Source organism: Lates calcarifer, linkage group LG13 (genome assembly GCF_001640805.2).
Source record: "Lates calcarifer isolate ASB-BC8 linkage group LG13, TLL_Latcal_v3, whole genome shotgun sequence".
NCBI lineage: Eukaryota > Metazoa > Chordata > Actinopteri > Centropomidae > Lates > Lates calcarifer.
This window is the reverse complement of record NC_066845.1, coordinates 18,509,453-18,536,515: the sequence shown is the minus strand read 5'-3', so window position 1 is coordinate 18,536,515 and position 27,063 is coordinate 18,509,453. Positions and strand designations below refer to the sequence as shown.

The window sequence follows — 27,063 nt, the reverse complement described above, 5'->3', positions numbered from 1 at the left end:
GAGTTGACTGCACGGCTGCAAACCCATTTCACCCTGTCTCAACCAATTCATGGCGCCGGATCCAGCCATTAAAAAGCTCCCCTCACTTGGTGTACATTAACTTATTAAAGTCGTTTTCCCTGGCCCATTAATATGCCCTCAGTGCATAAAATGATAAACAGCAGCCTCAGGCTCATTCTGACATTGAATGAATCAAAATGAGTAATAAACAATATTTGAACACTTCCTGAAGCTGAAGGACTGTGTGACAAGAAATCATTTCAAAGGCGACATGGCCTAAATGTCACTTGGGGTAGCAATTCTCTTGTGGAATTGTTCTTATTAATCAAGTAAAAATGTAATGTGAAAGAGGCAGGGAAGGCACCAAAATAAAATTGAACGAGTGCGTATCTGCACTATAAAAAGTATGATTAACTTTAATAAATTCTCCTCTATCTTAATTATTTGGAAAACAGGCCATTGCAGTTCACTGGGCTGTGGGCCAGCACTGCCTCTTCCTTCAAATGAAAACAAAACACCGGCTTCTCAAAGGTGTCAGTGAGAGAGAGAAACACAGAGAGGGAGAAAATAAAGCACTGCATTAGTGGGAAAGCTGGTGAGTTCATGGCTATGGGCCTGCTGGCCCTTAGAGACAGTTTGTGTGACTCCTGGCTGAAGCTGCCTTATTAAAAGTCCTCTTCTGCACATTCAACACCACTGTCAGGAAAAGTAACTTCAAAACTTTTTGGAGCAGTTTTCATTTCCATTCAGCTGAGGTGCAGGACAGAGCTGAGCCAACTTATAATGTATGCTATTTGGCAAACACTTTAATCCAAAATAGCATAAGTATGGGTGACCCCAGTGCGAACTGAAAGTCTAACTAGCTAGTTACTGGCTGCCTACTGTTAGCGTCACAGTTTTCCTGCTCAGCATGTCTACAGATATCCTTGATGTAACTGAGCTCAGGCAGACACCACTGAAACTGGCTAATTAAGCAACACTTTGACACTGCTCTGTATTGTATTGTTTTGTGCTGTGTTGTGTTGTGCTGTTCAAGCATTTACAGGCCATGAACCCCCATTAAGGAAGTTTCACATTGTCAACACACGCTCCTAATTTTCCACCAAAGAAAACATTCCAATGTAAAATGTTAGAGGAATAATTTCTCAGTTTTAATCATATAATGCTGTTGTGCTGCCATTTTACATGTATATTAAATCTACATCTACAGCATCAAAGAACTTAAATGTCTTCAGCCATGATACTTAAAAGGATGTCAACATTTTGAAGTTCAGTAGAACAGTTTAAATCTCTGAGCTCATAGGCTTGGAGAGGTCATATTGGTCCACACAACACATGCAGTCATTGACATAATTGGGCCCTTGCCAGTAGATTAATATGCATTTCCACACTATTAAAATGGCCTTTCTGAGTGAGACTCCAGAGAGTTAATTAAACGGATGCCATTTTGGAAAGCCAAGGATTTTGAGATAAAATGACCTTGATTTGATAGGTGGAGCTCTAGGATGGATAAGTGCTCTGTCCTTGTGTCAGTGTACTTAACCTCCTCTGACCAGCATTTACATAGCAAGGGTTACAAGCTGACCTTATCTGACCTTGAATATTCCTGCAAGTATAACAAAGGGTGATGTGAACATCATATATTTAACTGAGGGGCAGCTGCTGAAATTTTACAGGGAAAGGTCAGAATGAACATGGTAAAAAAAATCTCCTTGGGCTCATTCAGCTGTGATCACTTATACAATGCTCAAATGCTCATTACAGAGAACAGGAGGTTGAAGGTCACAAAAACTGCATTGTTAACCTAAAGTAACAATGTGAATGTGCCACTAAAATAAATATGGACAACAGGAATTGGTTGCTCTGCTTGATCTTTAAGAGAGTAAAGCTGAAGATGTTGTTAACATTACTCACCAGAGATTTTATAAGGTGTATTCATATTCAAGTATGCTCTGCAATCACAGCCTAACTTTGCTACTGTGAATTCTCTGTAATATTTTATATAAGGAAATCTCTCAACAGGTCTCCAGATGGGAATAAAAATTGCTTTGAAATAATTTGCACAGGCATGTTCAAACATCATCCACTGAATGACTCCTGCTTGAACTGTAGGGTGCTTAAGGGGCAATTGAGTGTGTGTCCGTGATTTGACCTCTCTTAAAGCCAATCTGCTATAAACAGTCGGTCCACAGATGGCCACTTATTCCAACCTTGATGAATAATAAGCGAAGAATTTTTAGGACTTTGGAGAGGTACCAAATGAAATATGAAATCATAAAAACAAACTAACAGCATTCTTTTAGCTGTAAAATACTAACATACGGTGAAGCAGCGGATGATAGTGAGGAATCACTCTGTAGTTCTGTCCCAGCAGCCCTGCCTCTCAGGGGGATAGTAGAGAAGGTACCAACTGGGGAGGAATCATAGCCCAAGGGAGGCAGTGGAGCTGGGTTAATCTCCCATCCCAGTGCTTTCAATAACCGCATGTCAGATCCTGGCTGTCTTCAGCATTTTGTGTGATTTTTTTTTTTGCAGTCTTTAAATCTTCGCCTCATGTCTAGTCCTGAAACTGATATCTCATCCGAGGCCAGGCCGTAACTCCAGGTTGAGGTGCACAGATGCAGCTCTGGTGATGTACTGCTCCCTCAAGAACAGCCAGCGCAGTAGCTCAGCCCCATTAAACAAAAAGTACAAGACCAAGACAGAAACAAAACATGACCTGGAGTTGGGATCTGCCAAGACTACGCAAATGACCAGTTTTAGTTGCCAGAAACAAGATTAACCTCAGCAGAGAAAAGGAACAACATATTGTAGCGACTTGTAGTAAATCAATGGCTAAAGAGAGTCTTCTTGTCAAAGTCACCAAAGAAAAGACTGACCGTTTTGCCGAACATTTCTTTCTTTTTTTTTCCCTTTTTTTTGTGGAAACTAAGGTTCCACAGATAGGTTCAACTTCAGTTTACAGCTCCCAGGCAACCAACATCAAGGCCTGAATTGTTTGTCAGGTGGCAACAAAACGTTACTCTACCTCTTTGAAATAAGAACATCAGTACTTTGGAAGACAGTGAAAGCAAGGGCAGCCCAAGAAAGTTGTTGAAAAGATCTTGAGCACATATAGCAGTTACTTCAGTTACTTAGGATCTGTGTAAGAAATCCAAAATGGGATACAACAGTGGAGATTGTCTCTATTGCTTTAACACTGTTTTATGGGGTTAAATGGGGACTTAGCAGCACAAAGAACTAACTTATTCACTTTACTCTCAATGGCACACTGGGATCCATCATGCCAAAAAAAGCTACTTAGATAATCCATGCTAGCAATCAGTTACATCTCAAGTGTTTTGAAATTCAACTCTGTTGGACCCACTGTAATAAAAAATGACGCCAAAGCCATCTAATCCTCAGTCTGAAGGTTTATGAGCCTGTCATTAAACCACATCATGTCTGTGATCCATCACTCTGACTCTTATTGTGCTTTCCTTTATAGCTTTTTTTTTGGGACTTTCAGCATATTTAAATGAGATTAGTATTTCAGAATAAAGCCTGAACACTGCGTAGTTGTAAGTGCAGGACCTGTCATACAAATCCAAAACACACCTGTTTGAAAAGAGGGTGAACTCACCTTTGGTTGTGGAGAAAGACCCATACAAGTTTCAAGGCAGGTTAACATTTATCACACCAGAGCCACACTTGACACTTGAGATGCTACACCTGAAAAACAGAGGAAAAGATGTGTAAGAGTTCTGTGTTAATCAAGCAAATATAAGCATTAAAAGACAAGTCTGACATTTTTGGAAATACGCTCATTCAGTTTCTTGCCAAGTGATGGGAGAAATTTGAAACATTCACATGTCTGTACTTTAAGTTTCAACCTTTTAACTTAGTTTAGAACAAAGATTGGAAACTTCCCGAAAAAATCTCATCATTGTTTTTAAACTTCAGGTTTTGTATGGATTGAACATGAGATACAGTGTGTTATTCAGTGAACTTTATAGATGCTGGTAGGTTGATTTTTTTTTTTTTAATTCTCATTATTAGAATTTTTGTTGTCTTTGGACAGAGCCAGGCTGGCTGTTCCCAGTGTTTCCACTCTTTGTGCTAAGCTAAGACGGTAGTTTCATACATAACATTCAGATGTGAGAGTGGATTCAAACAGTTTCTCTGGCCAGACATGCTACATTAATAATAACATTGATGTATTGATTTGCTGTGGTTACAGAAGAAGCTCCAGCATTAACTTGTGGCTATCATTTATAATTTGAGATCAGCACTGACTGACCCTATCAGTCTGCCACCAGTCTCAAGGAGGGAAGGAAGGCTGCTGGAGAACCTTTGTGTCATAACACACCCCAAGCATGGAGAGGAGGAGTGGTAAACAACAGAGAACTACCTGAATAAAAGCTGTGAGGGCTACATGAGGACAGCAGCAGAGCCAGACAGCAGCATGAGGTGGGGAGGCTCATGTCCTGTTTGGTCAGGGGGCGAGACCGCAACAAGATACTGACAGAGAGAATACACGACCTCCAGCTGAGTACCTGACATAGCCCTCCATCCTTCCTCTCTCTCTCTCTCCCACTCCTCACTCTGAGCTCTTTCATTCACTCTGTCTCCCTCTCTTATGACTGTGTTAACTTAGCAATACAGCTAATGTCACAACTAGAGAGAATGCCAGATGTATCTAAGGGAAAGACTACCGTGGCCCTTGGAGCTCAATGACCTGCAGCTAAATAAAACACAATCAACAGTTTGACAGGCTGCAAATGAAGAAAACACAACCAAATGCAGACACACTGCTTGCAGGAAATTAGTATATTTGATTGTATCAACTCTACTTATTTGTGTTGTCTGTATCTGCAGCGGTTTTTCTTTAATGAAGATGTTTTCTTCATTTGTTTGTGTTCTGCCTGTTTCCATGTGTTTTCTCTAGCTGTGGTGTGTTGAGCTCTCACAATAAAAGAAACAGATGAGGTTCCAAAGAATCATGACAGAGATTTTCCAACTAATTTAGGCTCTGTCTTTGCAACTTCTACAAAGTCATATTAAACAGTTATACATTTTCTGGTGCACTGCAGAGAAAAGAGAAGCACACCCAAAAAAAAAATTTTCAGCAAATAGTGAAAACCTGTCTTGTCGAAAATGTGACGACATTTACAATTCCTGGGAGGCCCACAAAAGGAAAACTGACAGGAGTGCTTGCAAGCGGCGGCCTCATTCACTGATATTGCTCATTCTGCAGGATCTTTTATGTGACACCATTACAGCTGAACGTATTTTTTGTTGTTGTTGTTGTTGTTGTTGTTTTTACAAAGGGGGTGATTCAACACTTTATGAAAAGAACAAAAAAAATGCGTTCTACAGAGCAAGCAAACACAGACTTAAACTTCCTTTTCAACAGCCCTAAGGGACAGATTAGTTAGAAACAATGGCATCTTAGAAAATGGATCCAACAATCAGTGGCGAGATTTGGACTGAGTCATAATTTATTACTCGTGCCCGCCACACAGTAGCGCCTGTTAGTGTGAGACTCAACACTGGGCATCAGACTCAAAATAGATGCAAGAAATTAGAGCTGGGAAAATGATCACATTAAAGCATTGTTGGGCTCCTATAAAAGCACATGACATGTTTGAGTGTAGCTCTGTGGTGTTTAATGGTGGGGAGGGTTTTCTCTTTGTTGTCAACAGAGCACTGTCTGATGCTCATGTTTCATTGCCCTGGTATCACTGCCTTCTGCAGATACAAAGGAACAGCTTGCTATCTAAACAGCGTGCTATCAGCCTTCATGTCATCTGTAACCACATGAGTATTACGGGGTCCTTGTAGTGCTCTGATTTTAATGAGCAAAAATACATCCACACAAAAGCTTTGACTTAAGACCAGAGTGGAAAACATGATTCTGTTTTTACTGACTTGAAGTGGTCAACAAAACTCACCACAACTGTCTCCCTAAAACACACACACACAGCACACACACACACACACACACACACACACACACACACACAGTGGTCAGAGGCGGGGAGCTTCCATAAATAGAATGGAAAGTAGGCAAGAGGCTGCTGGGAGTGGCTTTTACTGGGAATATGATCGATTAAAAAGCAATTTGCTCCTCCGCCCGGGCCCTGCACTCCTAAATGACAGCCCCCCACGGTCCAGATGGAGCTCTGAGGGGTCGGAGGAGCTGGCCTGTCCCACCTGCTCCTCCATCTATAAGCAGCCAGACTCCATGCCCACACACACAAAAACACAGCCTCCACACTCCCAAGCCTGAGCCTCGGTCACAGTCTGCTGGGCACTTGGAAAGCGACTAGCAGAAACATCCAGGCAGCCCCTGCTGGTCTGATAGAAAATCTAGTCTTTGTTCTAACATACACAGGATTTGGGAAAGCTGAAATAGGGGCGACAGGGCAGGTTAAGACAAACAGGAACAGAATGCTGCACAGCACAAACATAGACAAGGTACAAATTCGATTCAGTATATTCTGCCAGAGTGCACTGGACCAACACCTGCCTATACTGCAGCCACTGCATGCTATACAGTTTAGACCCAGCTATAATGTGATGTCTTGACTGTTGTAAAGTTATATGACCTTGTGTTAGACTTTCTTTAGTTATTTCTCCTAGAGGCATCATTTAAGATTGTGGACACCTAAGAGTTGACCGAGAGTAGCCATTTGGATTGAGGTAGAGTGATATCAAAGGTAGTTGGTTTACCAAAATCAACAGCTGGGTACATTCTAAGGAACATAGGAAAGCTAGAAAACCAGCTGATAGATACCGAGGAGCACAGGTCTTGTGGATGACCAGAAATTCATTTTCATGAATAACAAAAAAGCCCTGCACAGCAAGTGAAGAATGCTCTTCCGGATGTAGGTGCACATGTTTCCTTGATCAAGAGAGAACTCTATGACCATAACCAGAGAGGATTCACCACAACATGTAAACCCCTGATAAGCTTCAAAAACAGAAAGGCCAGACTGCGGAGCAGCGCAGTGAAGAGTTCTAGAACAAAGTTCTATGGACTGACAAAAATCAACCTTTATCAAAATGATGGAAAGAGGAAGTGTGGAGAAAAACGGATCAGCCCATGATCTGAAGCATACCATCTCATCATCTGTCTGCAATCCTAAACACATGAGAAAGAGTTTTTCAGTGTGAAGAGTTGGAAAATTCTTGACTGACTGAGTCAACAACCCAATCAGACTGAGTTGCATTATATTTTGATGAAGACCAGTTTTAAGGAAGAGAGATTTGTGAGAGTTGATGGCAGCTGCAGTGAAGACCTGGGAGAGCATCACCAGCGAAGATACAAAGCCGTAGTCTTTGAGTTGAAGTCTTCAGGCAGTCTCTAAGGAGGTCTCCATCCAAATGTAGCACATATTTAAACAGAATTTTGAGAAAATCTGAAAGAAAAGAAGTGTCTTCATCCACTATCATTATGCAAATATTAGGAGTTGGTTCATAAACAGCTGGTGTCGCACATATTTCTGTTGGGTTCCATAAAGCCATTGGACAGGAAGAAGGCACAACAAGATTACAAGTAGTAAAGAAGAAGTGAAAGAGCACCAGCCAAGGGTAAAAACTTTTTTGCGATAGTTCCGTAAACGTTAAAGACATTCAGTACCTATTTATTTTTGATAAGCTTGTACTGTAGCTTGAACCACTAATTACTGGAAAAAAAGATATGAGGGAACTTCTTACTATCCTTTAACAACCTGTGCCACACTGTTCCACAGCAGCATTAATTAGAGCTGAAACAATTATTACATTATTCAATTTGTCAATAGAGAGAAAATTAATTACCAAGCCACTTTTTCCAACTTCCCAAACATAAGGATGTGCTGCTTTTCTTTGTCTACGTGATGGTAAATTGACCTTTGAATATGTGATTTTCATTATTTTCTACCATTTTATTTCATTTTAAAAATGTATCAATAGACAAAGAAAATAATCAGCAGTTGCAGCCATACCACAAAATCCTGTACGTACAGTATGTGAAGTACACAGACACAGTGTAACCCCTGGCTCCACAACATTCTGCATGTGTGTCTGATCACCTGCTGGGAACATAGGCTGGGGTGAAGATAAAATGGGAGGAGGGGAAGGCAGGCAGGACCATATGGGTCCAGGCTGTACAGTGTGACTGGCTGTGTTGGAGTACAGTTTGGGAAATTAGTGATCTAGACCTACTGTCATTGATGATAAGAGACTATTAAAGTGTGACTTGCATTCACACCCTCCTTGTCACTTGACTTACAATAATTTCCTCAGTAATGGTAAAATTGTGAAAGAAATTTCTTTGTGAATCAATTTCACAGCCATGGATTTGAAAAAAAAACATGCAACATTTAATAGTAGAAATTTCAGATCAAGATCCATCAGCAAGGATTCTCAGAAAGAGCTAAAAGATAAACACTATTTTGAAGTGGCAGGGAGTACGTTCTCTGTTACCATAGGAACACAGGTAGTAAGTGATGGTGGTGGAAGAGACAGTTCAGCTTGAGTGGATACTAAAATAAATTAATAAATTCATACTTTTTTCACTACAAGTATAGAGTCAGTGGTCACTGGTCATTTTAAAAGTCAGTGGTAATTTTTAAACTGTGAATCTACAGGACAAATAAAAGACACCAATTATTTGAATTTATTACTCGACAGAACTGCTTGTGCCTTTTATTTTCAGATAATGTTCACTGCATTGATTTTCCCATGACACTGGACTCAAACCTGCACTGTGTCTACTTTTCAAGCCCTTCAGCAACACTTCCTCTGATTATCTTCACTGTCTGCAGCTCTTGGCTTCAGACCTCTTCAGCCTTAGTAGCTGGAGGTTAGTTGGTGCTGACAGATGACGTAACATGGAAGTCATTTGCAGTGAGATCTGGCCTCTTTATCAATGACGGTACTCCTCACACAGACAGACAGGAGGGAGGGAGTTAACAGATGTGAGTCTGTCCAGAAGCCTTGTGTTCCCACATGCAGTGTTAGGCGGGTAATGACTAAATCCATGCCAAAGTTGTAAATTATGTAAATGAACTTTTTCAATTATTTGTGATACAGAAACAGCCTAATACTTACCACTCATTTAATAAGCTACTTAAAGCATTTTAATAATGATACGACAGAATTAAAACTATAGTTAGACACCTAGGAAAACATGTTAACTCCCTCTGGCCATGATCAGAAGATTGATATCACTCTCATGACTAAATATGAAGCTACAGCTACGACCAGGAGCCAGTTAGCTTCGCTAAGCAATAAAAATGGAAAAGGAGAAACAACTAGTGTGGCTCTAATATCTGCTGACCAACACCTATAAAGCTCGGTAATTAACATTTTTTTCTTGTGTGTTTCATATGTAGTGTAAGTGTAAAAAAGACAAGGGCACTAGCTGTTTCCCATTCTCAGTCTTTTAGTGTGACTGAGAATGTGGCCCTCACATCATATACAGCACATATACATGAGTGTAGTATCTATCTCATTCAAATCTAAAAAAAAAAAAAAATCCAAAACTTTTTCCAGACTTTTCCTTTAAGTTTGCAGTAAGTAGCTACAAATGTGGCCCTACAACTTCATACCATAATTAATCTGAAGGCTACTGGACCTTTACTGCCAAGAATCAAATACTTTAACCGGTGTCTCTTGTCAATGGCTCAATGACCTTGCATGGTTGATCAGAGGTCCCATGGGTTCCCTGTTAATAGGATCAAGGGATAGCTGGAGTGGGGGAGTGGTGGTGGAGGGGGTCTTACTGGATTTCAGTGATGAGTAACAACCAGAATTAAAGCCCCTCTGGGAGAAAAAAACCCACCAGAAATTTTGTTCCCTCGTCTTTTCACTCACTCAGAGTGGCTAGCTGATTGATATTCTTATGAATGTTAATACTAAAGCACCTCTTCCAAAGCTCACCTTGATAGAATAGATTTTCCTCAAAAATAATTCAGCAGGCATAATGGAAACTAGTAAAAGTGCCTCAAAGGCTGGATTCAATGGTTTTGAAGTGAAAAAGTTTCTGCCTTGATTCCCTTTGGTGTAAAAATGACTCTCTGTAGACTGTGGATCCAATCTTCAAACTATGGAACTGATTTAATACAACGTTTTGACTTTATGACCTTTTGTCTCTTGCATCATCTTCAGCCATAAAATATCCCTTTATCCTGGGCACATGGATTAATAAGAAGATTCTTGCTGCTGTTGCAGAAAATCCTCAAAACACTAATTTCATTTTTTTTTTTTTTATATTAACTTATATTAACATTGATTTTTATGGATAATTTGCTATTGTGGGGCCTCACAAATCCTAACACATGATATAAACACAAATGCATTTTTAGAATCTGAAAAAATATGATTTTTATTTTTTGAGTCAATCAAACACCTAACCTCCATTCTCCTCTCTGATAGTTTGTAAAATGGATACTGCCAGGGAAAAATGTGAAAAGACACCTGATATGGCATTAAAAGCAACAGTCTCTTATTATGGGTTATGGATTAGCCAGTCACAACTCTCCCACACACACACACACACACACACACACACTCTTTCTCTCTCACACACACACACACACACACACACAGCTTCCTCTGGCACAAGCAACGTGTCAAACAATAGTTGCCAAGTCTGCTGCCTGCAACAAAAGAATGGAAAGAATTAGAGGAATGGAAATGGTGATTCGACGCTGTTATGAAAACTGGAGCGCAGCGTGCTATGACAGAGTGAAAACCCATTCAGACGGATTTAATACACCATGGAATCTCTTTCCCGCCCTGACCCCCTATCTGTGGCACTCAAAAATGCAAACAAAAAATCCATTGTATTGTCCCCAAGTTTTTACACACACATACACACCCTCGTAACCAACCCTCTCTTTGCTCTCAGTCTGCTTGGCTTCCAACATTTAAGATTCAATATTTAATTGCCATGTCATCCTGATGATTGGAATTTATTTCAAGTTTGAACACTCAGACACTGAAGTCATTCAGGAGTCAAATATAAAACATTTTTTTGCATAATATTAGTTCAAAGATGAGGTGAATTCAGGTACAAACCATTATTCTCAATTGACGTCTGACAAAATCTATACTTGTCACAAAGGAGAAGCAGACGAGTTAGATTTTTTAATTCCACAAAAGGATCTGCAACTCAATATCATGTCCCAAATATTTTGCACATCCAGTGCATTTCAGCCCATTTATATCCCCGGCCCTAACTCACCTCTCCTTTCACACCCAACAAAGTTACACCATATTGAATTCTCCCAATAGAAAGTGCAAGTGCAGACCTTTCTGACATCTATTTAAGCCTTCAGCCATATATCTTAGTCTGGAACCCATCCAGGAGCGGTAAATACCCGTGCAGAGGCAGCAGCACTGCAACGCTACAGAGCAGATTGGTATTCAGAGTGGCAGCTTCCAAAGTTGAAGCTGCATAAATAGCCCCAACTATTACATAAAGGTAAACAAACCACATTGTGCCAAATCATATCAGCTCTGTGCTGCAGCAGGTGCATAAACTGACAAAGGCTGCTCTACTCATCAAATGGTATAATAATATGTTTCTCTTAGTCTTATTAATCTTTGGTGGAGGACAGGCCAAAAGCTGTTGAGATGGAAGCAGAGAGAGAGAGACAATGAGAGACAATGAGAGCAGGAACAGAGAGATGGCACAGGTGGACAGAAAATGGGCCAAGAAGCTCAAAGTGAACTGTAAAGTTTCAGTCTTTCCGCAATGACTTCCTCTGCTGGGGTAGCGAAATGGGCCAAACTGTACTGTAATGTGTGGTAGATGATGTCTTGCAGTAGCTGCCAGACCTTTTTTTTTCAGAAATCATAGCGCACTGCTCAGATAATGAGGCTCACAAGTTTGGATAAAGGACCACACTAGCACACAAAAACACACTATAGGACCTATTTATTCTACTCACGACGGCTCACTAACAGCCAAACATCTTCCCACCACAGCCAGAATGTGACACTCTTGTCTGTTTGCAGGCAGAGAAATAAATATCATATCTTTCACTTTTTTGTTGGTGTCATATCAGCCGCACAAGCTATATCTAATTTAAATTGTGTGTGCAGTCTGCCAGAAGTGGGAATCCAAAATGAGAGAGAGGAGGAAGACAAAGAGATCCAATGGTGGGAGAAAGGAGAGGACAAGGAGGATATGAAATAAGGATGAGGAGATGAATGAAGGAAGTGTTGATGGGGATGTAGGGAGCAGTAGTGGACTTCCACGTCTCATGGTTCTCCCTGATGAGGGACCTTTGTGGCAGGCTGTCCGTGCTGCTGTCAAACAGCATCACTCTCTTTCTCTCTGGAAACAATTGTTGTGGTTGTTTATCCATCCAAGTCCTACAGGACTGTTCTCTCACTGTCGATCCAAACGAAGCACATATTACAAAAGCTGTACTGTGTTGTACTGTTTAATATTCTACAACTGATGCTTGAAGGGCCTGTATGACTTGATTGCACAAATTATATAGTTACTCCTTTGATCAATCAGCACATCAGTTATAATGCCTTTAGGGTGGGGAATTGTTCCTCAGGAAGCTGTATAATGTATAATAATGTGTAATGTATAATTTATATTATAAACAGACCCTATGTTGAAGATCTTTGGGGGGGTTCCTCTTACAGGCTCAAATTTCACAATAACTTAAAAGAACTTATTCCACTATTTATATGAACAGGCAGGAGAGTCTTAGTTACTGTGTGTGGTCTGTCTCTATGTCTCAGCCCTGTATGGGACTGTGGTGACCTGTTGGACATGCAAGCTCAAACTAATATGGAAAAGGGCAAACTCTTGTTGTGCTATGTGTTGGGTTTCTGTTAATGCCCCACTGATACCAGATTTCTGATGCTGAAAGAATGGAGCCCATGATATGTGTTAAACTTCTTATTATCCCAAAAGAAAGTTATTAGCAAGTATACAAGCCAGTACATATATATCTGCAACAGGCAACATTGGCCAATGTATATGATTTATAGAAATGGCAATTTGAGAGCTATTGAGTATTTGAAGAATATCGCTCAACTTCCTATTTGTGCAGGTTCAAAAAGGTCACTGTTGTTATCCCCTCCCCACATGAGACATTCTGCATTTACAGTAAGGCAGCATTAGCATTTTGATTGACCACTGCTCCAAGAGACGGATGTGGACGTACAATGCAGGGCCTGAGTACACAATACACAATACAGGACCATAAATCATGTTTTATCTACCCTGCTGGTAGCCACATGGTCCTGCCGCTGTTAACTGGCTGATTCGAGGTACGTGATTAATTTCAACTCGAGTACCAATCATGTTGCAGCAACAGGCGGGACATATGGTGACGGCAGTATGTAATTGGTTGCTCGTGAATTCTGCCTGCAGCTCAGGGTTTTGGACAACAACTTTTCTGCTCTAACACTTGGCAAAATGAGACGACCATAGTTAACAAGAACTGACATTTTCCAGGACATAGATCATAAAAGAGACGTCCAGCTATGGGCCTCTGGAGTTATATGCATTTATGGTTAAGAGGTGAATTGTTCATTTGCATGTAAACCCATAGCTTCAGCTCAGATGACACATCCTCACTCCAGTTTGGAGCTGCACACACTCAACTGTGGCTAATTTATCTCCGACTCATTTTCTCCAGGCTTTTAAACAACCGGGAAGCAGAACAAAAGTCTGTCATGTGTGACGTACAGTACACTAAAGCAGACTTACCCTCTGGAAAAACTGCCTCCATTTACTCCAGAAAGAAGGGGATAAAACACAGCCCGCACCACTTAATTTATGATACAGAGTAAATTAATGGGCACTGACAAGCTCAATAATTTTTCAGAGGCAACAGATAACAGTTATAATTATCAACCGCGGAATTAAATAGTCAGCGGAGAGACAGTGGGCACTAGCAGTTGTGTGAGTGTGTGTGTGTGTGCATGTGTGCCACTGTGTGTGCATGTTCAATATCATCTGCTGGCCAAAGCTGGGCCCCATTAATGGCGGACCTTGGGTGTTAATGTGATATTGTTTGGTTTATTACAGTCCGACGTCTGCCAGGACCCTGACTACAGAGAGCTGATTTCATGCCAGCACTCGCTCCGTCTCTCTCCTCCTCTGCCTCCGCTGCTTGACAAAAACATATTACATCTACAAGAGTCTTTTTCCTGAACCAACTGTATTGCCAGTGAACAACAGCTCAGCTGTAGCCACACTCTGCACGAAGCTGCCATTTTCATTCTGCACTGAATGCCTTAGTGTGATGAACCAACCATTCACTGTGTTATGATTCATTACCCCCAGTCATTTAAGGCAGTGGTAATCAATGGCTTCTCCTCTGCTTTGCAAGTTAATAAAAAGCTTTTAAGTTGGAGAGATTTGGATAGAGGGAGACAGAGGGAGATATAAAGTAAGAGAGCTCAGCATCAAAACAAGCCCTTGTATTGTCTCTGGCAGATGCCTGACTTCATTAGGGACTTGCATGCTGCTTCACACACACTCCAGTAGGCTGAAGCCATAAACAACACAGAAGAAATGGACTCTTTCAGAGCACTATGAGCATGCCAGGGCAGTCACACAGGAATACACACCACCTCTCCAGATAACTTGTGTTATACTGTATCTCTCTCATTCTGTGTGTGTGTGTGTGTTTGTGTGTGTGTCTGTGACTCTATTAGTCAGAGAGGAGAGATTGTGGAGAGCACAGCTGCCCTCTATAGGTGCGAACACATTCCAGCACACCAGCTGCAGAGGGGAAGCTCTGATCTCTTCTGCTGCTGTTGCTCCATTAAGGCTGGAAGAAACAGAGAGGTGCTGTTGTTGGAGCTCAGGTATTTAACACTAATTAGTCAGCTTATCTTACTAACGTTGCAGAGCCATCAGGCACGGCTCTGGCAGCGTGGAGAAAATAAGGATTTCTCAGTGTAGTACAACATTTTTTACTGGCTTAGAATGTGGAGCATGTGACACGTGTTCACATCACCCCCCTTCACCACACACTGCTCTGTTATCTGTGATTTCAAATTCTGTACTTTTGTGTTGCCAAGTTCAACACAGCACAAGGAATGCCAGTGTTTGTCTTTGCTTTGTCCTCGCTGCCCCGTGCTGAGGACACAAACCATAAAAGACAAGGTGGAAACATGCAGGACCGGTCTGGTAATAGATTTTATAGAGCTGCCCCAAACAAAATGGGTCTGTGTGTACACCGTCTGAGCTTTAAAGAGCCAGCGGAGGCTGCTCATATTTCTAAGTCAGCGGGCTTCTCCGCTGCACCACAGAGACCCCTGGAGATCTAGGAAGCATGTTGCTCTGGAGGGAGGCTATGTATGAGTCCTCCCAGCTACTCAGAGGTCTTCGCCCTGATCACCCGCTACCTGCTGTGATGTGTGATCTAGCAAAGACCTGAGAGGATGAAAGGGATATATAAGATCTCTATCTATGAAAACATTCATTACCAAGTCAAAGCTGGTCAAGTTGTGGTTTTCAGAGAAATGTGGTGCTTTTTCATGAAAAAAAGTCCCACAGTAAATGGATTTTATGGGGTTTAGTGAAGTTGGACTTTTCTTGTATGTCAGTTCTGAAACAGTCAGTTGGTGGTGCATGGCTTTCAATTTTAAGGAAGTGCAATTTCTTAAGTTTACATGGGATGTTTTTAGGATCCCTGCAGTGTAAAAAACCTCAGTCAGTCACAGTGCAACATGGCAGGCCATCAATATTTTAGCTTAGGACCAATGCATGGGTGAGCTTTTTACCAAGCTACTGAACAGGTCAATGCTGAGTCACAGACAGACAAAAAGGGGAAACAGGAAATACAGATAAAACAGTTTTTAACAGTCCCAGTGCATGAAACAGCCATATCTACGACTGGTTGATATAGCTGCTGATTAACACCAATGACTAATCAAATACTGAGATTTTGGATTTTTTGGAACAAAAATTCCTGCCCTCTTGAGTATTTTGGCAAAGCAATAAGAAGATAAAGATGGTCATCTTCATTTACTTATTGTTTTGCTTGAAATATGACTTGGTAAATCAATTAATAATTTTTGGTGGATTAACTAATTGATTAATTGGCCTTTTGTTTCATTCCTAGCCACTGCAATAATGTCTTACTAATACACCAAAACATATAGTATAGTAACTTAAAGATTAAATGTTATTTATTTATTCATTGTGTCATAAACATCCAACTTTGTCCTCTGTTCCGAGCTTTATATACTATAATATAGATATTAACTTACAACTTACTTAACTTATATTTAACTTACAGCGTTATTAAAGTTTGTAAAATAACACTGGTAAAACACTGTGCAGAGACATGCAGCTGTACAGTGTGAATGAATTATCAAATGCATTTAATGAATGAAAAAAAAGTAAAAGAATTGTCCAAGGCTGAAGTTATGCTGTGTTCACCCGACACTGCTGAAAATACAGTTTGGCACTTTGGCCTTCATCAGACCACTCTGCATATCGAACAGAGCAGAGATGAAGCAAATTCCCTTTGCCAGTGTCAGGAAGGCTGCATAAACTCCCCCATTAGAGTTGCAAGAGACGGGTAATGGAACGAGGTTCTTCCCTGGCTGCTGCTCCTCCTGCCCTGTCATCCATGGCAAAGATCTACCAGAGACCAGAGAGGAGCCGAGCAGCTCTCAAGTGAGAGGAGGAATGTGAGTGGAGATCACTGCAGCGTGGAGCGAGGCTAAGAGCAGCAGGCAGAGCAGCCACTCTGTGTTACAACAATTACTGCAACAACATGCTCTATTATACTGTATTGTGGACCTTTGGCTGCCAGACAACATGAAACACATTGCGGCAAAACTTGCACTAACACTGAGAGAAAACACACTGTATCAATAATAATGAATCACTCATTCACACACTCATTCAAGCACTCTCGTTTGCTCAGTTGCTCACCCACACACACACTGTCACTTGCTCGCTCGCTCATTTGTTCATTCACAAGCTCGCACTCATTCAGCGATACAATACACACACGTGCAAAGTCACACTCAATATCCTCCCGTCCTGAACCAAACACCCAGAAAAAAACATCACAGCATGTATAATTTCATATGCACTACAAATATACATTATTTGACATGTCTAAAAACACACACAGATGTAAGGCTGAATATTATTCAGTACATATGAACAGTATAGTCACAACCACACACCATGGGCTTTTAAAGCTCTCAGTAGCTGCCATGGTAGTGGCATTTAATGCCTAATCTTTTCTCCATTTCCCATTAAGATATCTGGTTCAATACTTAGAGTACTTTTATAGTGACTGGTTACAGGTTGTGAATAGACTTTAATCATTTAAAAAAAGACAAAATAATTTGCTGCACAGATGAATACACATTTGGTAGTCTCCTGAGTACAGCATACAGCAGCAGAACAATGTACTGTAACTACAATAAACTTAAAACAGTGTGACAGTGCCTGTGTCTATTTTAATGAAGGGACAACAGTGCAACAGTGTTTTCTTTTACAGTTTTTGGGCAGCAATGGAGTTCCATGGCACAGAGGACTAAGATACAATATATTGAGCATCAGCTACAGAGATAATTTGTTGTTGTTTGGTTTTGGTCTTCATTAGATTTGTTGGCAACAACAAACATATAGAACAACACCAGACTTCTACTTTAAGATGAAGTTAATGGTCACTGCACAGGAGAGCTATGGCAGCGCTGAAAGTAAAGAAAGAAGAAACGAATCTGTTTGAAAATACAATGAGCATTGATTTATTTTCTTATTGCAGTTTCAGTCCTGGCTTCAGTGGCTGTTATTTCTACAGGTTACCTCAGCCCTTGGTGACACACTGTTTTAATACACAACTCATCAAGATGAGTGACAAGTACATGGACGAGAACGTGGTCCACTAAGGCAGAGGGGGAACTAGGAGGAACTAACAGTGCATTTCACTTTGAGTAGGCCAGTTGAGGGAAACTTAATGACTGTAAAATTTTACGCAGCATTATGTTTACCCCATATTTAATATAGGCTATTAATAGTCCTGTTCTGTTGTATCCTGTTACCACTGCTGCCCGAATGTCTCATTTTCCATGCACGGATCATTTATGTTTCATGCTTTATTATCTATCAGTCCAGTCCATCTTAGTCTCTGTGTTACCTATTAAACAGACATCCAGGAAAAGAACTGTGAGATTATACTTGTATTTATATTATATTTATACTTGCAGGGACTATTGAGGGCTATCCATCCACTCATTGCTTGTTCATGTGTTCACTGATGTCCCTCTGACAACTCTGACCAAATTGTGATACCACTGTAAGATGTACTATGCTTTGCCAAACAATATATTGACCGGGCTTGATGGGGCATTGTACTTATAGGTCAAATATCCCCAGCAGAGAGAGTTTCAGTGGTATTTCCTCTGTTGAACATATGCAGAACTATCACTGTATGCCAGATGATTCTTTCAGTTTTGAGTTTCTTGAAAAATAGCTTTCCCCACGCCGCCCAGCAGGCGAATGCATCACTTGTGGTTGATGACATGTTTACTGCTGCCTTGTCTTCATTACCATCATCCCCTCTGAAATACAGTGAGGGGAAAAAAAGCATATTTGTAGAAATATGTAGAAACAATAAAACCACAACCATCAACATTGCTTTTTAAATCACCAAGATATCATCTAAATGTAAACATACCTAATGTTACATACAGTATCTTAAATGCAAAAGCCACATAACCCCTGTGTTCTAAGGAAGCACATAATGGCCTCCCCTGCATTACTTCTAGAAAAACATACATCTAATTTATTGTATTTTTCTTGCAGAAATATGCAGAGGCCTGCTCCAAGTTCAACAGTGAGAGTATATATCCTCAGAGGAAACCAGTGGCTAAAACAACAGCTAAAATATCTGGTTTGAAGGGGTCAAAGCAGTCATCCTGCAATACATTTCACCACTTCTTGACCACAAAGACCTCACTTTTTGTTTTTACATTTTCATATTTCATAACTCGAGTCTGTGAGAGTGTTTGAATTCCTCACATTCTACATTTGAATTTAAAAGTATGAAAGCTATTTGACATTTTAATCAAACCCTCAAATGTCTAATTGAAGGCACCAAGTCTCACCAAGTGTAATATTAAAATCATCCATTTATGTAGACGTTTCATTCCATTTCTAACATTTCTTCAGTCTTTTAATGAACCCAAACTCTACATTTTAATATGTGATATATTACAACCATTACTCTTCAATGAGAGAGATTTGATTCATCACAGATCTGTGTCCCTGCATCATTTTATATTACATTTTAAATTATAGAAAATGATCACTTCACCCTCTCTGAGCAGTAAATTCTAGAATAATTTAATGTTGACAACGATACCTCGCTATTTGCTATGCTTTAATTGCTCCAACAGATTCAAATAGTATGCCAAATATATGAAGGTTAATGCATTTAACAGAACTTGCATAAGGATCACATTATGCTCTCCTTTTCCTTTTACTGGCCCTTGATTATATTCTTATTTACCTTTTCCCATTCCTTTATCTGTGAATATCAAATCTATCTTTCCTCTGCCTCTCACTAATTTAAGATGCAGAAAAGAAAATCCAGTGAACACCTGTTATGTACCTGGACTGTAATATTACAAATGCTCTATCAAAGCTTCACAATTGATGATCCTTGCTTCTGACTAATATCATCCAGATGGCAGATATCATGAATGGTTTTCCAAAGCTAATACTGGGTGAATGATTTACAACCTGCTAGCCCATCTTGCCCTGACATAATATCAGAGCAAGTTTAGCGTGGGAAAAAAATTGTGACAAAGCATGAAAGGATCTCTTATGATAAGGCAATTTAGCGTGACATAGTACACAGTGGATGTGGGTTTAAACCTGTTGAGCTGCCAGATGTCTTGAGCATGTAAGTGGGATCAGAGGGGCCCACTGTTTATCAGGATGCACAGGAGCAGGTGGGCAGAGCAGATCGGAGGAGAAGAAGAACTAACAGCAACTCCTCATTCACATTCAATGATGAGTGAGTCAGAGACATATGAATCACTCAGTTTGGGCTTCACACATAATTGCTTGTAAACCACGTGACCATTTGAATTAAGCAGCTAATGGGACAAGCAGCTTTGGCATATTTGTTAAATCTAATTGGAAAGGCAAATCATCAGCTGATATTGGACTTAGAGAGCCCTTAATCTTAACAGTGTACAAATCAACTGTCATATTAACAGTTGTCATATTAACAATGGATGAAGTGAGATGTGTAATGTGGTTTTGCTGGTAGTGTCAAACCCAGAAAACTATCGCCCAATTCTGTATTTTCCCTCTGCTTTAGAGCATTTTAGTGTCTTTCAGCTCATCATTTTGGCTTTATGGCATTAAAGGATAATTCAGGTGTTTTTGAACCAGGGCCTATAATATTTGCAATCAGTCCACAAGTGAGCAAGAACAGTGTACCCTGCAACCACGAGCAGCTGCTGCACTCCAATGAGCAATTGTACAGTGATTGTATATAATTATATAAGTACATTCATTACAGTACTTGCTTTTGCCACTAACAAGCTCAGATTGTCATAAGTGTTTGACAACATTATGGGCAGGATTCATACAGAGAAAGACCTTTTTTATTAAAGAGTAAGATGCTTTTTATTTAACCAGAAACATTGCTATGTATAGCTATCAGAAAAAACTGCAAGAGTACTGTTCATGGTTGCTGGGTATACCGTTCTTGCTCAAGTTTTTTGTCCCCATTGATAATTTACACCTAAAAATGTGGGAAAATAAGCCTCATGTTATTTGTGTGTTGTACCAATTGCTAGGTAACTGTGTATGCAGTCAGTGTATGACCCAAACACAGTTTTTTTTTTTGTTTTTGTTTTTTTGTTTTTTTGTTTTTTTTGTTTTTTGCTCAAGTTCAACAAATCTTTGCCTCTATTTCCATCTTTCCATAGACTTTATAGGAAATCAATTAAGATTGAAATAAGAATCAAAATTTCTCTGATCACACATATAAAAGCAAATATATTGTGGGCTACCTGCCCTGTAGAAAATGGCAGACAAACCATGTTTGCAACTAGTTTGATGAACGTAGTGAAGCATCTAGCTTCTAAGGAGACAGATACTTGTGTCTGGAGCACAGATCAAAATAAAGCTAAAGATGAAGTGACTACACTCCTTTAGTTGCCAGACTTGTTCCATTTCCCAAAGAGGCCAAAAACATAAAATGCAGGTTTAACTGATTGTAAAGTGTAATTTTAAGACTGCATGAAGTTGAAGCACCACACTGATCCATAATGATGAATTCGGGGAGGCACCTCCTAAAATAGCAGCCCCCAAACAATCCCATGCATCACCAAATTCAAACAGGCACCTGGCCAAGAGGAATGCAGGTGAAAGTAACTGTGGGCATTTCATGGGAGAGGATACAAGCGAGGTGAGTCAGATGCCGCTGCAAGCCTCACTCACTCTGCCTCATTAGCTATGGATGGATGGAGGTTCAAGGCCAAGGAGCTGTCGAGGCTTTACCTGGTCCCATGCAAGCTAAAGCACAAATTAAAAGTCTTCAATTATGTCCTGTTGCATCAAAGTGTGAGTAGTTGTAGATATCTGGGCAATTCATTTATTCAAATACAGTACATGAGGGCACGCAAAATAAGAGATAATGTACACTCTACGTATATTCCATAAAGATTAGTTCAGGTGGTGTTAGTCCTGTGTGTTAGTCTGTCAGTCACAGAGCACACAGCTGTGCCCCATAAATGACCCTGTTACTGTCACAGCTGTACAACATCAAGCCTTGACTTGTGTCAAGTCCAGGGTGCAAGAAACAGCAGAGACAGGAGGCACCCATGTCTGACATTTTCTCCAATACACGAGAGAGGGCTGAATCCTGTGTGAAGAACTGAGTTGAAGATAAAGCCCACTGTGAAAACGCCTCCTATTCGGTGCCAAGGCAGTTAATCCAAATTAACTCCGCCAAGGCTCTCCTAACACTCCTACACCTGTCAGTTTGGCCTGGGCTTTGAGCCGAGCAGCAATGCTGTAATCATCAGACTTCCGCAGGAGAGCAAATTATTCAAGAAAACGTTCAAGATTATTAAAAGAAACCAGAAAATATCGCCCAAAATAAATGGTGTCCAAAATATCCCAAGCACGGTTTAAAACCTTAACATGTTCTCTGTTACCTGTTCCTGCTTTTTGCTACCAGCTAAGCTCAACATTAATCCTTATATCAAAACACATCACCTAACCTCAAATGAGGACAGAACTCTTTTACAAAATATCTGCTGAACTGAGAAGTAGCACCTTCCACAACATCAAAATCTTTCCTTGAATAGGAAATTGGAAGGCAGTAGTGGGATGGGAATACTATCTATCTTAAAGGCGAGCAAATCCTTGCACTGTGTTAAAAAGAAAATCCTTGTGCAGCAAGATTTCATCTTAGTGAGATATGTAATTTATAACTTGATCACCCAACCCCCACCCCCACCCAATGTGCTGAAAGCTCCTCCACAACTGATAGAGTGTCTATGGCAATGATCAAGGTTGAGAGAAAGGAAAAGGACAGCAAAGATGGAGGTAAGATGACAGACAGGGAAAACATAAAAGCCACAGTGGAGGTGTGAAACTGTCACGATTGCACGATTTGAGAGTAATCTCAGCATATTTGCCACTGAGTAAGAAAGAGTTTGAGCAGATGATCAGTTTAGTTTATAGCTACTCTCATTCTTGAACTTGTCTGATCTAAAGTGAACATGAAGTGGTTTAAAAATCTGAGTTACAAACAGTATGACAGAATGATTTTTAAAAAAACAGCAAAAAAAAAAAAAACAATGTAAGAACCATTATTAAGATATATGATAACAATATTGTGAGATATGATAAAAAAAAATATGACATAAAACCAGATATTATTCTGTGCCCTCTGTACATTTTGTCTGTCGCTCTCTTTTAGCTCAAGTTGGAATTCAGTAATCAAAACAATGAAGCAGATTTCAGCAGAATCATTGTTTTTAAACATTTTTTGACTTATCGGCTAATTTACACGTCCAGCAGACATAGAACAAATTTAGCATTCATTTGTAGCGGTGTTATTGTCTAGTAGTCACTCTCCTTTTAGCTTTTGTCTGGTCTCCACTGACACCTGGGGGAAATATCTGGCTCTTTAGCCTCTGAATGCTCCACAGTGTTCACTGGCTGTGTGCTAACTTTGTCTGTCTGCTGTTTGGTGCTGGGCTGGTTGTGTTTAGTGGGCATATCTTACCCTTCAACAGCTGTCTGCTGCAGTTGAAAATGAGATTTGCGAGAGATCAGAATCAAAACAGTGAAGCTGCAGGATAGAGAACCAAAGATGCTAAATCACTCTGCAGAGCTGAGGGGACCTGAGGGGAGTTGAGTGACATTTCTCTGTTTGTCACTATGACTGACTTTTTCACATTATACAGTTATTTGATCAAATGTTGATCTAAAAAATGGAGACTGTTCTCTTGTAAAACAAAAAACGCCCATACAGGTCATCTGTGCAACAGCTTATTATGACCCATAGTTACGTTTTAATGTTAGGCAACCTCCTCTGGCAGAATGAAGAAGGCGGCTTGTTAGGTTACCAAGTATAAAGAGAGTCTGTGATGTTTGTTTTATCCATGACTGTTCCATAACCTTTTCCATGTTTCCAACAAAGGTCAGTTAATCTTAAAGAAGTACTGTTTTTTTTACTCAAACCACAATTTCCTTTTCCAAAACCTAAAAAAGTAATTTTTGTGTAGTATGACCGTTCCATAAGTTTAACTGCAGGTTGATTAATGTAACTGGCAGGCTTCTGCCAATGCACTCTGCATGTTATTGTAATTAGACTTATACAAAAAATTATTACAGCAAAGCTGTCAGCATTATATGTGCACATGTTGCTCTGAACTGCCATTATTTAAAGGATGTAAACAACTATTGTCCCATTAAAGGAAATATTAATAATAATATTTTAATGTAATAAAACAGAAATGAAATGATAATTTTGGATAATTAGTGCCATTTAAAAGAAATATTTAAATAAAATTAACATGTCATTAAGGAGTATTCCCATGTCACTTAAACACAGCATGAGCTACATCCAAACTAGAGCTAAAGCAATGAGTTGACCCAGAGAAAAACTGATGGGCTAATTGTTTTAATTACTGATTAATCTCTTGGAAGTAATTTTCCATTAAAAATGCCAGATCCATTAGTTTCTCAAATTGTGAGGATTTTCGTATGTCTTTTGTTTTTCTTTGTATCATGTGATATTAAATGGAATATCTTTGGGTTTTAAGACTGTTGGTCAAACAAAACAAGGAATTTGAAGATGACCTTGTGCTATAGGGATGGAGAGATTAATCAAATAAATACATAAATAAATAAACTGTAAATAAAATCATTGTTATGTAGCCCTAATTCAGTCTGAAGGGTGTAGACAAAGATGAAAGAGGAAAAAAAAACAGGGAAAAATATATTATACTATATTCATAATACAAACTGTCCTCCCTAATTAAAAGATATCCAATATGTTTAGTAAATGATCACTGTCTGTAAATCTTATTCAGTCCTGAATGCCACCACAGCTGCCACACTCTCCCGAATACTGTCAGATAATCGCTACACCGATAGCTAGACAGATCTGCTTTGTCAGTGTCCTGGTTATGTTGTACCCAGACTGTAGTTATATCACAAATCCAAAAATCCACACACTGTATCAAAAAAAGGGGAAAAAACTATCACCCTGAGTCTCTGTCAGATTATTATGTCCAAAGCTTTGAAGGAGGAGGGGAGGGGGAAGAGATTAAAGTTTCTCATTTTATAGCAGAGCTGTGCTTGAAAAAGGAGGACTTTGCTGTAATGACAAGTATTGATTTGTAACCTTTCACAGGGTGGTAATAACCTGTGAGATGATGTCCCTTAAGGTCTGTCAGGAAAAAAAAAAAAGTGGGGAAGATGCCACAATGTGTGTTCTCTATTTTCACCTGCGGCTGGGAGGAACATTTAGGCATTTTATGAGTGTCAAGCCATTTCATTTTCTCATAAAAATGGCAATAGTAGTCGGGCAGGAGACCATTTTTCCTTGTAGTTAAGTTCCTTACATAACACTTTTTGTTACCATAAAAAAAGGCTGACAGAGTAAGAACTCCTGCTCATGAAAAAATAAGCAGATTTTGTGTTATTTAAAAACCACAGTCTTAGTGTAGGATAAAAATGTGGGCCAGGACATAAGGAGCTTTAATCGGCGAACAATCTGAGTGGCTAATGCTCAGAGGCACAGCACAACTTGCCCATATGTGGATCTGAAGAGGGTTCAGCCCGGCTGCTCGCTTTCATTTCTATGCACTTGTAGGTGCTGTCAAATAGCATTGTGAAAGGTTCAATCCCACAGTGCAGCTTAACCACTTATCCACATTAACAGCTCGCATGCCTCCTGTAGCTCCAATCGACAGGCACGTTAGAGAAAATGACCCCACCAGCGTGAGCCATTTGTGCCTACATGCTGTGTTATGAAGCAGGTGGGATGGAGGGAGCTGGTAGCGTTCGTATTTGGGGGACTTAGCTGACGTTACGTACCTCCCCTACCTCCCCCAGCTGCTGTTTGAACTAGATTTCAACTCTACCGCAGTTCTGATATGTGTCGTGCCCTAGAAACCGCTGCAGAGTGGCTTAGTCTGACCTCGATATTTCCAGACAGGCCACATCAATGGCTGCTGGGCAAACAGGGGACTGTGGTCAGAGTCAGCGTTGTTAAACGACTTGTCACCAGGGGCCCAGGAGAAGGAGCAGGCGTTAAGCCACACTGGCGATTGGTCAACAGCTTTAGGATTACACAGGTCACACGGAAAGATGGAGTCCAACACTGAAAAAGGGAAGGAGTATTTGCTCACACACAGTCTGGCTCCCAGTATGCTTCTTCTAATATAAAATGTCTACCCTAACACATCCAGTATTTTTGACATTCATCCCCTATTGGGCGTGATTTACAAGGATTTGTACCATACTTTTATGAACTACCTCAATTCTTCCCCAAAGAGAAAGTAATACCAAACACCCAAGTAGCACTCCTTCAATGAGCTTGATATATTTTTTGAGTGTTTGTTAGCCAATACAAGAGGATGCGGTCCAACAGTGGAGGCCGGAGTGAGGAACGCATATGGCAAAAGGGCCCCCAGGGTTTATAAAGGCCAGACTCCCATAATAAGACTAAACAAGCATATAGAGCAAACAATACCCAAACTGAAGTATCTATCAGCAGAGTCCACAAGGACTAAAATCCTATAATTACAACAAGTGAATGTTGGAGTTGTCGAGCAGCTTGGTTCAGTTTTCATTTTCTCTGCTGGTTATGACTTACTGAAACGGCCTCTGTTTTAAATAGGAGAGTTTGAACTGAGTATGGCTTGTTCAGTGCATGCTATAATTCCTGCCAACAAAGAGGGGTCCAACAGGTGGCTGGCATTACTGATTTCAATGTGACTCACACAGCAACACTGTAGGTTCAACACAGGTCCTCTTGTCCATGACAGCAGGCCTCCAGGTCTCAATTGGTTATTTAATTACTATGTATTTACATGTATGTGTGTGTGTGTGTGTGTGTAACAGAGAGAGAAAGAGGGGGAGACAGTGATCTGGGCATTGAGTGCAGGTCCCAGTCTGCTATAATTAGCTCTCTTTTCACTAAACCGATTAATCTCTAACACTTGGACGGCAGCTCTCACTTACACACACACACTCACACACACACACACACACTGGCACATACTGTATAAACACTGTGTGATGCTGTACATGTGGGTATGTGACCTATGTGAGTACCACATTTACTCTAAGGTATATAAAAGGATTCAATAAAAAGTCATGAAAGAAATTTCTTCAAAAGCAAAAATCAGTCTAAATGTAGATTTCTATGTTTGGTTCAAACCACAAGAAAAGTCAAAATGTCTTCACATGCCACATAATCAACTTTTTTACGGTGCATCTGTCTATGTTCCAGTAATACAGTGTTCTTGCGAAAACAAGGCAGTGTTCACTGCCATTGGAAGTAAATAGCAAGGAGCATAACTTTTGTGTACTGG

General features: G+C 40.2%; 1 protein-coding gene across 1 annotated transcript in view; it reads right to left on the bottom strand.

The window, feature by feature from the left end:
- Positions 1-27,063, bottom strand: part of arvcfb (ARVCF delta catenin family member b) — a 204,219-nt gene that overhangs the window by 155,812 nt on the left and 21,344 nt on the right. The window contains exon 2 of the mRNA XM_018668861.2: positions 3,623-3,711. The gene's annotated coding sequence lies outside the window, so the exon portion shown is untranslated. The remainder of the gene's footprint in view (positions 1-3,622; positions 3,712-27,063) is intronic.